Genomic DNA, 16263 nt, shown 5'->3' with positions numbered 1-16263 from the left:
TGATGTACTGTACCGTACCATAGTGTAAAATTGAATATTTATTGGAAAAGCATCAATATTAATGTAAAAAAAAGTACATATTACAACATCCGATTCCATGTACTGCACTGATCAAAATGTACAGTACTCTTATTCAGGACTTATAAAACTGAAAATAACTGTTCATACACATCAATAAACATTACTACTGTATAATATTCTACATTAGTTTATGCAATAATCAGACAAAGGCAATTTTATAATGTTTTTTAATAATGCACCAATTTAAAATTTTAAACAGAAAATACAGTACAGAACTACATATTTGTGGCTTGACCATTTCTTTCGACTACAACAGGTAATACTTTATACAGGTGATTTATATAATTATTACAATGTTCAGGTGTGAGTACTTCTAGCCAAAATTTCCTTATCCCATCCAACAGTTGCTGTTTTGTTGTTGGCTTTGCAACACTCCTAATGTACCTCTTCAATTGAGCCCACACTAATTCGATTGGGTTCATGTCTGGTGATCTATATAAAAATAAAAAAAAAGCGTATAGAAAAAAATTAATGACATTACAGTAAATAGAGAAAATTAAACATACAATATTGTACTGTTTATTAAACAAAAAATAAATTTACAGTACTAGAGTGCTATCTAAAATTTTACTTGTACACTGTTGAAAGAATACTCACTCTGGTGGTGTGCGTTCCCAATTCATACCTTTCTCTTCCATAAATTTGGCTGAGGCGGAGTGTTTAGGATCATTGTCTTGGAATATCCTATGGTGAGTTGGGTAATATTTATTCACAAATGGCACCATACATTCCTCTACTATTGTTTCTTGGAAAAATTTCTTATCCATGATCCCTACAGAAATCAAAAAATGTTGTTCATTAATAAGCTTCTCCTTTTATTGTGCAGTTACATGTACTCTACAGTACAGCATGTATTTTTACAGAACACAGGCACAGAATAAAGTATAGTACTGTACCTTCGAAAAATAATAGGGGACCAGCTCCTAATCGTGATATGCCTCCCCATACATGGACTTTCAATGGATGCTTTGGGCGTGGTTTTAATGAGATATGGTTACGTTTCCTGAATGACATTCTGGAGAACCGCTCAAGGGCAATAGATGATTCATCTGTGAAAATGACATCATCAAATGTTTCACCACTCTCAATCCATCGCCGTGCCTGTTCCACTCTCTTTTCTTTATTCACATCTCTTATCATTGGAGATATCCTGTGAAGACCCAAAAATAATGAAATCAGATACAGTTATGAAATTACAGATTACTGTATATACAGTAGACTGTATGTGCAGTATACTGTATTATATATATACATTAAACTGTACATACATTAAGGTACATACAGAGTAATATATATATATATATACATACTGTACATATACACACACACACACACACACACACACAGTATACAGTATGTAATCATCACAATAAGCCGGCAATGCTTCATTGCTGTCTCTGAGTGCCTATACAGTAGGTATCTCTTTTGGGATAGAATATATACAGTATATACACACACACTGTATATACTGTAGTATAAAGTACACACTCTGTATAATGATTTATGGCATTGTTATATCACGTATCAAGGGATTATTAACAGTGCATTTACTGTATGGTTTATACTGCTTTCAGTATTTTACCTTGTTGCGCCAAAGGTCCATACCATTTTCCGTCGCATCCTTCTGATGCTGGTGGCCGATATGTCCAGGTCATACTTGGAATGGAGAATTTGTTTTATTTGCAAAGCAGTACGCTCATCATCCTCACGAGTTAGTTCCTCCACAATTTGTTGCACTCTCCTACAGTACAATACAGTATGAAAAATATGAATTCATGAACTGCACAATCACAGTTACAATAGATTAATTTTTTTTTTTTTTCCAAAAAATTGTTATGGTACAAAGCAAGTCATTTAAACATTACAGTAGTGTACAGTACATACCATGTGCATTTTGTAGGAAATACAAATCTGGGCGTTGTTCTTTCGAATGCATGATAGCGCACCGTTTCTAAAGTGACTATAATGCCACTTTCCTTGAGCCATGCATGGATCTCTTTGATGGTTTTATTTTCTTTTTTCATGTTGGCGATTATCTTGCTCATCGTTTTGTTGATAGTTACTGGCATGTTGTCCAACTATAATTCCTGTATGGAGCAAAAACATTTGTGAATACTGTAGTCTAAAATGTACACATCTGAAAATGCATAGGAGTTTTATGATAGAAGTTAATACTGTACATGTTTACTATCCAGTACCTGATGTTCAAATTTAAGTATTGTATACTGTACAGTACTGAAAATACCACTTCAGTGTTATGGACTGCAATTAGTTTCCTGTATGAAACAGATGCAGTACAGTAACTAACCCTCCTTGGAAGTGCATGGGCCCTGTGAGACAGTAGTGTACAGCATAAGGGGCGACTGACATGATGTACAAGCATTACATACAGTACATGTCAGTACTGTATGTAAATTCTTTAGTTATTGCCTAACAACAATGCTGCTTACTGTATATTAAATACTGTAGGCCTAGAAATGTGCATCTCAATATAGTAGTTAAAAACACAGGGGCACACAGGGGCCTATGTGGATAAGCGAGTTCTATGCACACTAAAAATGGCCGCCGACCTTGAACCCCCAGCACGTGGCAGCGCTCGGATATGGAGTGAGATACAGTATGGTATACATTTTACAGTGCAGGGGGCAATGCTGAAGGAGCGTCACAATCCCCTAGCTCAATTACACCGGGATAAGCGAGGTCTATGCACATTACGGTATACCGAGCTGGATCGCTTAGCAACTTGACAAAATGGCCGCCGACCGTGAACCCCCAGCACGTGGCAGCGCTCGGATATGGAGTGAGATACAGTATGGTATACATTTTACAGTGCAGGGGGCAATGCTGAAGGAGCGTCACAATCCCCTAGCTCAATTACACCGGGATAAGCGAGGTCTATGCACATTACGGTATACCGAGCTGGATCGCTTAGCAACTTGACAAAATGGCCGCCGACCGTGAACCCCCAGCACGTGGCAGCGCTCGGATATGGAGTGAGAGATGGTATACATTTTAAAAGACACCGGGATAAATTGTACACGCCAGGGAGCAATGCACAGGGACATTCATCATTTACGTATATAAATAATTGTAAACCGTAAATGAAAGAATTACCGGTCAAATACTGTATGACGAAACTGTGTGAATGAGCTGGAACACGTGAGCCTAGCAGAAGTTTTAAAATGCAGAAACCGAGAGCAAATTATCTGGAGATTTCGCAAAGGTCGGAGACGATCCACACAGCAAGTCTGCTTACGAGGAAATAGCTTTGCAAAGTGGGTAGCGGGCGGTGTCTGAGACGCTCTTTTATTCACATTCAAAGTACAGTATGCTCTGTGATTGGTGTAGGGATGAATGCGCCTATATTGGCACCAATCACAGCGGTAAGAATTCCTTTTGTGTGAATGTGAATAAAAGAGCGTCTCAGTCACGGCCCGCTACCCACTTTGCAAAGCTATTTCCTCGTAAGCAGACTTGCTGTGTGGATCGTCTCCGACCTTTGCGAAATCTCCTGATAATTTGCTCTCGGTTTCTGCATTTTAAAACTTCTGCTAGGCTCACGTGTTCCAGCTCATTCACACAGTTTCGTCATACAGTATTTGACTGGTAATTCTTTCATTTACGGTTTACAATTATTTATATACGTAAATGATGAATGTCCCTGTGCATTGCTCCCTGGCGTGTACAATTTATCCCGGTGTCTTTTAAAATGTATACCATCTCTCACTCCATATCCGAGCGCTGCCACGTGCTGGGGGTTCACGGTCGGCGGCCATTTTGTCAGGTTGCTAAGTGATCCAGCTCGGTATACCGTAATGTGCATAGACCTCGCTTATCCCGGTGTAATTGAGCTAAGGGATTGTGACGCTCCTTCAGCATTGCCCCCTGCACTGTAAAAATGTATACCATACTGTATCTCACTCCATATCCGAGCGCTGCCACGTGCTGGGGGTTCACGGTCGGCGGCCATTTTGTCAGGTTGCTAAGCGATCCAGCTCGGTATACCGTAATGTGCATAGACCTCGCTTATCCCGGTGTAATTGAGCTAGGGGATTGTGACGCTCCTTCAGCATTGCCCCCTGCACTGTAAAATGTATACCATACTGTATCTCACTCCATATCCGAGCGCTGCCACGTGCTGGGGGTTCACGGTCGGCGGCCATTTTGTCAGGTTGCTAAGCGATCCAGCTCGGTATACCGTAATGTGCATAGACCTCGCTTATCCCGGTGTAATTGAGCTAGGGGATTGTGACGCTCCTTCAGCATTGCCCCCTGCACTGTAAAATGTATACCATACTGTATCTCACTCCATATCCGAGCGCTGCCACGTGCTGGGGGTTCACGGTCGGCGGCCATTTTGTCAGGTTGCTAAGCGATCCAGCTCGGTATACCGTAATGTGCATAGACCTCGCTTATCCCGGTGTAATTGAGCTAGGGGATTGTGACGCTCCTTCAGCATTGCCCCCTGGCCTGCAAAATGTATACCATACTGTATCTCACTCCATATCCGAGCGCTGCCACGTGCTGGGGGTTCACGGTCGGCGGCCATTTTGTCAGGTTGCTAAGCGATCCAGCTCGGTATACCGTAATGTGCATAGACCTCGCTTATCCCGGTGTAATTGAGCTAGGGGATTGTGACGCTCCTTCAGCATTGCCCCCTGCACTGTAAAATGTATACCATACTGTATCTCACTCCATATCCGAGCGCTGCCACGTGCTGGGGGTTCACGGTCGGCGGCCATTTTGTCAGGTTGCTAAGCGATCCAGCTCGGTATACCGTAATGTGCATAGACCTCGCTTATCCCGGTGTAATTGAGCTAGGGGATTGTGACGCTCCTTCAGCATTGCCCCCTGCACTGTAAAATGTATACCATACTGTATCTCACTCCATATCCGAGCGCTGCCACGTGCTGGTGGTTCACGGTCGGCGGCCATTTTGTCAGGTTGCTAAGCGATCCAGCTCGGTATACCGTAATGTGCATAGACCTCGCTTATCCCGGTGTAATTGAGCTAGGGGATTGTGACGCTCCTTCAGCATTGCCCCCTGGCCTGCAAAATGTATACCATACTGTATCTCACTCCATATCCGAGCGCTGCCACGTGCTGGGGGTTCACGGTCGGCAGCCATTTTGTCAGGTTGCTAAGCGATCCAGCTCGGTATACCGTAATGTGCATAGACCTCGCTTATCCCGGTGTAATTGAGCTAGGGGATTGTGACGCTCCTTCAGCATTGCCCCCTGCACTGTAAAATGTATACCATACTGTATCTCACTCCATATCCGAGCGCTGCCACGTGCTGGGGGTTCACGGTCGGCGGCCATTTTGTCAGGTTGCTAAGCGATCCAGCTCGGTATACCGTAATGTGCATAGACCTCGCTTATCCCGGTGTAATTGAGCTAGGGGATTGTGACGCTCCTTCAGCATTGCCCCCTGCACTGTAAAATGTATACCATACTGTATCTCACTCCATATCCGAGCGCTGCCACGTGCTGGGGGTTCACGGTCGGCGGCCATTTTGTCAGGTTGCTAAGCGATCCAGCTCGGTATACCGTAATGTGCATAGACCTCGCTTATCCCGGTGTAATTGAGCTAGGGGATTGTGACGCTCCTTCAGCATTGCCCCCTGCACTGTAAAATGTATACCATACTGTATCTCACTCCATATCCGAGCGCTGCCACGTGCTGGGGGTTCACGGTCGGCGGCCATTTTGTCAGGTTGCTAAGCGATCCAGCTCGGTATACCGTAATGTGCATAGACCTCGCTTATCCCGCTGTAATTGAGCTAGGGGATTGTGACGCTCCTTCAGCATTGCCCCCTGGCCTGCAAAATGTATACCATACTGTATCTCACTCCATATCCGAGCGCTGCCACGTGCTGGGGGTTCACGGTCGGCGGCCATTTTGTCAGGTTGCTAAGCGATCCAGCTCGGTATACCGTAATGTGCATAGACCTCGCTTATCCCGGTGTAATTGAGCTAGGGGATTGTGACGCTCCTTCAGCATTGCCCCCTGCACTGTAAAATGTATACCATACTGTATCTCACTCCATATCCGAGCGCTGCCACGTGCTGGGGGTTCACGGTCGGCGGCCATTTTGTCAGGTTGCTAAGCGATCCAGCTCGGTATACCGTAATGTGCATAGACCTCGCTTATCCCGGTGTAATTGAGCTAGGGGATTGTGACGCTCCTTCAGCATTGCCCCCTGCACTGTAAAATGTATACCATACTGTATCTCACTCCATATCCGAGCGCTGCCACGTGCTGGGGGTTCACGGTCGGCGGCCATTTTGTCAGGTTGCTAAGCGATCCAGCTCGGTATACCGTAATGTGCATAGACCTCGCTTATCCCGGTGTAATTGAGCTAGGGGATTGTGACGCTCCTTCAGCATTGCCCCCTGCACTGTAAAATGTATACCATACTGTATCTCACTCCATATCCGAGCGCTGCCACGTGCTGGGGGTTCACGGTCGGCGGCCATTTTGTCAGGTTGCTAAGCGATCCAGCTCGGTATACCGTAATGTGCATAGACCTCGCTTATCCCGGTGTAATTGAGCTAGGGGATTGTGACGCTCCTTCAGCATTGCCCCCTGCACTGTAAAATGTATACCATACTGTATCTCACTCCATATCCGAGCGCTGCCACGTGCTGGGGGTTCACGGTCGGCGGCCATTTTGTCAGGTTGCTAAGCGATCCAGCTCGGTATACCGTAATGTGCATAGACCTCGCTTATCCCGGTGTAATTGAGCTAGGGGATTGTGACGCTCCTTCAGCATTGCCCCCTGGCCTGCAAAATGTATACCATACTGTATCTCACTCCATATCCGAGCGCTGCCACGTGCTGGGGGTTCACGGTCGGCGGCCATTTTGTCAGGTTGCTAAGCGATCCAGCTCGGTATACCGTAATGTGCATGTATCTTAGGGATGGACATCGAAAGCAAACCATCATATGATGGCAATGCTCCACCATTGAAACTTTCGATGCAATGGTTACTAACCATCACATCAAAAGTATTCAATGGTGAAAACTCTTTATATGTCTAGTGCATGCACAAAAGCCTGCATTTTCGTTTGCAATGTGGGAATTGGGATCGGGGGCAGGGCCAGACTCTGAGCAACATATTACTTTATCACTGGACATTGTGTGTATAATATACACACACAATGCCCAATGATGAAGTAACATCGCCCCCTCAGTGCCAAATATACAATGCCCCCACTGTGCCAGAGATACATTGCCCCCACTGTGCCAGAGATACATTGCCCCCGCTGTGCCAGAGATACATTGCCCCCACTGTGCCAGAGATACATTGCCCCCACAGTATCTTATCAAATGCAGTAACTACTGTACAGTATACCTGTAGTTGTTCGCACAGGTGATGGTAATCATACTGTATATTTAAACTGAAGTCCGTAACAGAGCATTCTGTCCCTCCTGCAGAGGTTCATGTTGGGAGGCACAGGGAAAAAAGTATAATACTGTACAGTATTTGCACTTTACAGTTGTGCACTTTATTTGAAAATGTACAGTGGTTTGCTATTTTTAGCATGCTGTGCTTTACATGTTTTCTTATTGTGGTTTTTATATTTTTAGACAAAAGACAAAGAATGCAGACTACCAGATTTTACGGGAGTGCCAAAACCCACCCATCAGTGGCACAGAAACTTGCTGCAGTAGTCCCACAAAAGAAGAAGAAAACTGCCAAGGCGGCTCAGAAAGAAAATGTGGTGAAACCACGAAAAAATGCCAAGGCAAAGAATAATAAGTTGGGGCTGATATGTCGTGTGGCAAATGATGTCATTGTTCCATCTCTTGCAGATCACAGTGTTCAGCCAATGAATCTGGAAATACCGGTGCTAGAGGACGTGACAAACACGCAGCATCAGGAAGCTTCTTTTTTGGACCATGTAGCCACCCCTGGACAAGAAGACATGACACATTCACCACGAAGAAGGTTGCATTTCACAGATGTGAACACCAAGGTGCAGGACTGCCAGTGTACCTGTCCTGTTTTACTAAAGGAGCTACTCAGTAAGGTGACCAATATGGAGGCAGAACTTGGTGGACAGGTCAATCAGCTGCAGACCGATGTGGCTGGCCTTAAAGAAGGCATAAAGGAACAGATGGTAGAAGCCATGAAGAAAGTCATTGAACAAACAAGGAAAGAATGGCAAGTTGGAGTTTGCCGCACCATAATTGCAACACACCACCAAGCGTTTCAAGTCAGCGGCCTGGACGACCGCAGAGGAGGCCTGGACGACCGCAGAGGAGGCCTGGACGACCGCAGAGGAGGCCAGGACGACCGCAGAGGAGGCCTGGACGACCGCAGAGGAGGCCTGGACGACCGCAGAGGAGGCCTGGACGAAGTCAGCGGCCTGGACGACCGCAGAGGAGGACTGGACGACCGCAGAGGAGGACTGGACTACCGCAGAGGAGGACTGGACAACCGCAGAGGAGGACTGGACGACCGCAGAGGAGGCCTGGACGACCGCAGCAGACTGGACGACCGCAGCAGACTGGACGACCGCAGAGGAGGCCTGGACGACCGCAGAGGAGGCTTGGACGACCGCAGCAGACTGGACGACCGCAGAGGAGGCCTGGACGACCGCATAGGAGGCCTGGACGACCGCAGAGGAGGCCTGGACGACCGCAGCAGACTGGACGACCGCAGAGGAGGCCTGGACGACCGCAGCAGACTGGACGACCGCAGAGGAGGCCTGGACAACCGCAGAGGAGGCCTGGACGACCGCAGAGGAGGCCTGGACGACCGCAGAGGAGGCCTGGACGACCGCAGCAGACTGGACGACCGCAGAGGAGGCCTGGACGACCGCAGCAGACTGGACGACCGCAGAGGAGGCCTGGACGACCGCAGCAGACTGGACGACCGCAGAGGATGCCTGGACGACCGCAGCAGACTGGACGACCACAGAGGAGGCCTGGACGACCGCAGCAGACTGGACGACCGCAGAGGAGGCCTGGACTACCGCAGAGGAGGCCTGGACGAAGTCAGCGGACTGGACGAAGTCAGCGGCTTGGACGACCGCAGCGGACTGGACGAAGTCAGCGGCCTGGGCGACCGCAGAGGAGGCCTGGACGACCGCAGAGGAGGACTGGACGACCGCAGCGGACTGGACGAAGTCAGCGGCTTGGACGACCGCAGAGGAGGACTGGACGACCGCATCGGCCTGGGCGACCGCAGAGGAGGCCTGGACGACCGCAGAGGAGGCCTGGACGACCGCAGAGGAGGTCTGGACGAAGTCATCGGACTGGACGAAGTCAGCGGCTTGGACGACTGCAGCGGACTGGACGAAGTCAGCGGCCTGGGCGACCGCAGAGGAGGCCTGGACGACATCAGCGGAGGCCTGGACGACGTCAGCGGAGGCCTGGACGACGTCAGAGGAGGCCTGGACGACGTCAGCGGAGGCCTGGACGACGTCAGAGGAGGCCTGGACGACGTCAGAGGAGGCCTGGACGATGTCAGAGGAGGCCTGGACGACCGCAGCAGACTGGACAACCGCAGAGGAGGCCTGGACGACCGCAGAGGAGGCTTGGACGACCGCAGCAGACTGGACGACCGCAGAGGAGGCCTGGACGACCGCAGAGGAGGCCTGGACGACGTCAGAGGAGGCCTGGACGACCGCAGCAGACTGGACAACCGCAGAGGAGGCCTGGACGACCGCAGAGGAGGCCTGGACGACGTCAGAGGAGGCCTGGACGACGTCAGAGGAGGCCTGGACGACCGCAGCAGACTGGACAACCGCAGAGGAGGCCTGGACGACCGCAGAGGAGGCTTGGACGACCGCAGAGGAGGCCTGGACGACCGCAGCAGACTGGACGACGTCAGAGGAGGCCTGGACGACGTCAGAGGAGGCCTGGACGACCGCAGCAGACTGGACAACCGCAGAGGAGGCTTGGACGACCGCAGCAGACTGGACGACCGCAGAGGAGGCCTGGACGACCGCAGAGGAGGCCTGGACGACCGCAGAGGAGGCCTGGACGACCGCAGAGGAGGACTGGACGACCGCAGCGGACTGGACGAAGTCAGCGGCTTGGACGACCGCAGAGGAGGACTGGACGACCGCATCGGCCTGGGCGACCGCAGAGGAGGCCTGGACGACCGCAGAGGAGGCCTGGACGACCGCAGAGGAGGTCTGGACGAAGTCATCGGACTGGACGAAGTCAGCAGCTTGGACGACCGCAGCGGACTGGACGAAGTCAGCGGCCTGGGCGACCGCAGAGGAGGCCTGGACGACGTCAGCGGAGGCCTGGACGACGTCAGCGGAGGCCTGGACGACGTCAGCGGAGGCCTGGACGACGTCAGAGGAGGCCTGGACGATGTCAGAGGAGGCCTGGACGACCGCAGCAGACTGGACAACCGCAGAGGAGGCCTGGACGACCGCAGAGGAGGCTTGGACGACCGCAGCAGACTGGACGACCGCAGAGGAGGCCTGGACGACCGCAGAGGAGGCCTGGACGACGTCAGAGGAGGCCTGGACGACCGCAGCAGACTGGACAACCGCAGAGGAGGCCTGGACGACCGCAGAGGAGGCCTGGACGACGTCAGAGGAGGCCTGGACGACGTCAGAGGAGGCCTGGACGACCGCAGCAGACTGGACAACCGCAGAGGAGGCCTGGACGACCGCAGAGGATGCTTGGACGACCGCAGAGGAGGCCTGGACGACCGCAGCAGACTGGACGACGTCAGAGGAGGCCTGGACGACGTCAGAGGAGGCCTGGACGACCGCAGCAGACTGGACAACCGCAGAGGAGGCTTGGACGACCGCAGCAGACTGGACGACCGCAGAGGAGGCCTGGACGACCGCAGAGGAGGCCTGGACGACCGCAGAGGAGGCCTGGACGACCGCAGAGGAGGCTTGGACGACCGCAGAGGAGGCCTGGACGACCGCAGAGGAGGCCTGGACGACCGCAGAGGAGGCCTGGACGACCGCAGAGGAGGCCTGGGCGACCGCAGAGGAGGCCTGGGCGACCGCAGCAGACTGGACGACCGCAGAGGAGGCCTGGACGACCGCAGAGGAGGCTTGGACGACCGCAGCAGACTGGACGACCGCAGAGGAGGCTTGGACGACCGCAGCAGACTGGGCGACCGCAGAGGAGGCCTGGACGACCGCAGAGGAGGCCTGGACGACCGCAGAGGAGGACTGGACGACCGCAGAGGAGGACTGGACGACCGCAGAGGAGGCCTGGACGACCGCAGAGGAGGCCTGGACGACCGCAGAGGAGGCCTGGACGAAGTCAGCGGCTTGGACGACCGCAGAGGAGGCCTGGACGACCGCAGAGGAGGCCTGGACGACCGCAGAATAGGCCTGGATTCAAGTGTGCTGTTGCCAGGAACACCAATGATGACCAGCACACCTGCTCACAGGCCACTTCTCAATACATTCGGAGGATCTCTGAACAATATTGCCCTGGCTGTCATCTCAACTTCCCTGGACGACCATCTGTACAGAGCTTCAAATGGACATATTCAGAAATATGCTTATTCTCTGTTCCAGTACCATGTAAAACACGACAAATACTTGACGTGGGCCAATCGTGTGAACTTTGATGGTTCCAAGGGCAAACTTCCGCTGCCCAAAAATCTGGTACATGACATCATGGCTAGGTGTGAACGCCGCGTGAGGATTGGTGCTCCAGAAAAGAGGAAGATAAGGGATACCATAAACGCTGCGCTGAGAATGAGGAGGAAAATGACTTGGAAGCTCCACTATGATGAAACCAGATCATTACCTACCTCCTAGCTTCAGCACATCAGCTTCACACAGCTGAAGCTAAAAAATTGTGTCACTGTACCTGTATGACCTGTACATTTTCTGGGGCTGCATGCACTGTGCTGAATCCATTTGGAGCAGCACGGTTACTCAAAGGGGAGTGCATGAACTTGGCTCACCACATTCCTGGTAATGTAAGGGCCTGTTTCAAGTTGCCCCTTTTATTTCACTGTCAGTTGACTTTTTGGGCGCTGCTGTATCTATCCAGTAGCAGCCGAGTCCATTGTGCTGTGTCCATCTGGGGCCTTGGGCTGCGTTTCCATCCAGGGGCTGCTGTTTTCAGTCCTCTATTCTGGTGTCCGTATGCGACAGTGTTAAAAAGCAAAAGACAAAAACGAAAAATAATTCAAAAAAACAAAACCTAAAAATAAAAAAATAAAGTACAAAAACCATTACCCCGCACCCCCCACCACAAAAAAACAAATTATAAAAATGTTACATTTTGTCCGTAAATAAAGTGTTTCTTAAAATAAACATGACGTGGTTTCCAATGTTTGTATTCCCAACTTCCTGTACTGTTTAAATTAGTACTACTGTATGATGGGAATTCAATTAAGAGTGGTATACTGTATGTAAAACAACTTGGTTAGGCATCTTGTTTCACTGGTGTCTGTGGCGGCCTGGGGAGCATTGTGACTCAAGAGAAGGGGTTGTACTGTATGCACAAGCTTGCTGAGGGGCAGAATACTTGGGCATTTCAGGGGCATGGTAGCAGTGTCCCCCATTTTATCCCTCTGTTACTGGGCATGAGTCTATGGCTTCTGATGGCTTCATCCAGGCAGGGTCATACTGTTACTGTACTAGCACTTTGTAGTACATACAACTTTGTATATACAGTACAGTAGGTTACCATTGGTACTGTACATTACCAGTTGATCCTAATCAGTTTCCCAGTGATACAGTACATGCCACCCACTGTATTATACTGTACATGTCACACTTACTGTATGCTATTGCTACAATGAACAGTATGCTCAATCTACTGTGAGATAGTGTCCTAGTCCCTTGCATTGTACTGTACTGCTGCCATGTCCCTTGATGCATCGTTCTGCATTCCTTGTAAAGCACACATGGGGTAGATGTACAGTATAAAACAGTAAAAAGACGGAGAAGTGTGCATACAGTATCAATCAACTGCTGCCTGTACTTTGGCTGTTTGGAATGAAATTATGGTAATGGAGGATTGTCATTTGCTCTCATCCATTACCAGAATTTCATTACAAACAGCCAGATCTGGCAGATTATCTGCCAGATAATTGTATGGTGTACAGTATGCCTATCTTATACAGTAGAAAAAGATACTATACAATGGAGTACAATAACAAAAATTTTTATTAAATAAAATTAAAGTGCTCTTAATAAAAAATTAAAAAAGTGGTCCACTAAGAGGTGGACCACCACCCGCAGGAGCAAGATGGCACGCTGCAACTGTTCTGTGGGAAAAAAAGGACAGTATTACAAAACAAATACTGAATACTTTACAGTGTAGTAATGGCAATACAGTACTTTACTCTATATTAGACAATCTTGTTATTTACAATGTACAGTACTGTATTGTCAGTACAGTAAATCGAACACTACTGTATGCTGTCGAGGTAATTTAAACATTGCTTTAGTTTACCTCTTGTGTAAGTGGGCTGCTGCCTGCCCGCTTCTGGGCCAGCCCACCGTTCATGGCCCTGTCTTGGGCCCCCATAAATCATTGGCTCTATATTGGATAAAAAAACATTAGTCACATTCAAATACTATACAATTACTACTGTATACTGTAGGTACAGTATTATACTGTATTGCTGGTATTCAAAATAGAAAGTACTGTACAAGAGTTTAGCCTAAATAGGTCATAAACAAATTGTCAAAGGAATAAAACACCACAGTACAAATACTGTAGACATTTATGTATTAGCAGTCATGACATTTCATGACAGCTTTAGAAAAAAGAGGGTTACAGTACTGTAGGTGGTGTTGTAGGGAGTACTATCAATAATAGTGGACTGTACTCAGAGCCAGCCATAAATAATATGATTCCCTAGTCAAGTTTTTGGATGCTGCCCCCTTGCACAGATGCTATTTCCGCCTCTGAGCCTGTACCCCTTTCCCAGCACCATCACCCCTCAACCATAGCAGTCCTCGTTTTGGTGCTCCTCCAACCTACTGTATGTTTAAAATAGCAACAGTGTGCACATTCGTTGTGCATCCCAAAACGGTGCATGTTCTTGCTGGGAAGGGGCATGGCCACACAGTAATTCCCTAATCTGAAATGACGCCACACAGTACTGCAACTTTATTCACATTATATCATGCAATAGTGTCTCTTATTCTCGTTACATCATAGGATAGTACCACATTACTCCTCAAAGTATTCCCACTTATTCACATTGCATCACATCATATTGCTCTTTTTTCACATTAGACCACACAGTAGTGCCCTTGCTACAGTATATGTTACACAACAAAGTACTGTAGTACCCCTTATACACATAATGCTGCACATTAGTAATGCATTTTGTATGCAGATACAGACGCAGTCACACACAGAATATACTGTAGGCATGCTGCATATCATATTAATCAGCAGAAGCTGCTTGTGCCCCTAGGCATTTGGCAAGTATGCCTATGCCTAGGGCAGGCTCAGACTGGAGATCAGTACGTAATCCCGCTGGACGGGATCCCGGTGGTCAAAATACAGACGACGGAATCCCGACCACACAATCCCGACAGGGGCGGCGAGCGGAACGCAGGCCCTTGCATGCTTGCTTCGCTCGCCACGCGGTGGGCACGGTGCCTCGCTACGCTCTGCACACTATTATATCAGTAGTCAGGAAAGGCAGCATGCATTTGTGGAGTGAAGAGGGTGAAAAAAGAGAGAAAGTACAGTATGTACTGTAAGGTTATGTCAGAGGGTGTGAAGATGATCAGCTCAGTGTTATACATGTTACAGTAAGTTAGAATACAGTACAGTGCATTATGTATTTATATTTTATTACCAGGTGTCTCCTCCACTGGTTGGCGACGGACTGTAAAAAGATAAAATACAGTTAGTCATATCAGTTTGACTTAAAATAATGTTGGAGAAAAAAATACTGTAATTACAGTACCAACTATTGCTACTGTACAGTATATTTACCAAAAATGTATTCTGGCTCGTCGTCTGTGGGTAAAAGAGAAGAATATTATAAGATACAGTATACAGTAAAAAGTATAGTAATAGTACACTAGTGTCCAGGCCCAGTGTCAGGTGGGTAAAAAAAGGTATGCTTGTGACAGGCATGGTGATTCCAAGGGACCCCACCGAGACCATCAGAAAATTTGTGAGTGACCCGTATGCCGGTGATTATGACTAGAATAAGGTAGCAACTCTTTTTTCTTTTGAATTATGTATACTGTACAGTACTGTATGTGCATATTGTACAGTACACTTAAAATATTTAGCAGTTACTGTAGTGGTAATTTTTGGGATGACAGTATTAGCATACTGTAAGCATCCAACTGAGGCCCCCAAACAGATGCCGCCACTAGGTACAGTACGTGCCTCTCGTGCCTAATGGGAAATTCATCACTGACAGTATCTAGAGAGATGAATGGAGAGACAGTGACAAGGGGTGAGAGAGAGAGAGAGAGAGAGAGAGAGAGAGAGAGAAATTGAGTAAGATGGGTGTTTTTTTTAGAACAGGATGTTGTCCATACAGTAGCAACCAATCAAATATTACCTACTGTACTGTATTATCGTCTGTAAGTGTAACTAGATACTGTAAATGTTAATGTGGGATGTGATCGGTTGCTACTGTATGGGCAATATCACCAGTTCAAACAAAAACAATTTTCATCCGATTTCTACGCATTTGCCAGAAAAATCTGATGAAAAGTGCTACTCTGATGGCATCAGATCAATGTCAGTAATAATTCTTACCACTAAATGCAGCCGCATCATCATCATCATCCTCCTCCTCCTCCTCAGTGGCCTGTTCCAGTGTAGGGCCTGTGAAAAAAAACATTAATGTGAAAAAAAAGGTTCATTCCAGGAAATACACATACCCTTCAACATGACCCGCCCCACTAGGTACAAAATGCTCTGGTTCTGGACTTCCCTCTTAATTTATTATTGCCATCACCTGTGAAGAAACAGCATTCTTATCATATAACTAGTTCAACACAGGTGATGGAAATCATAAATTAAGAGGGAAGTCTAGAAACGGCGGGTCATGTTGGAGGGTCTGCATACAGAAACATAGAATTTGATGACAAATACTGTAAGAACCACTTTGCCCATCTAATCTGCCTCTTTTTTTTAACCTTTTTTTTACATCAAACCTTATTTGATCCTTATTTCTTTGTAAGGATATCCTTATGTATGTCTCTTCCATGCATGTTTAAATACTGTAGCTCTACTGTT

This window comes from Pseudophryne corroboree, chromosome 3, assembly GCF_028390025.1.
Source record: "Pseudophryne corroboree isolate aPseCor3 chromosome 3, aPseCor3.hap2, whole genome shotgun sequence".
In the NCBI taxonomy this organism is placed as follows: Eukaryota; Metazoa; Chordata; class Amphibia; order Anura; family Myobatrachidae; genus Pseudophryne; species Pseudophryne corroboree.
The sequence above is the reverse complement of the archived record's forward strand: the minus strand, read 5'-3'. Positions refer to the sequence as shown.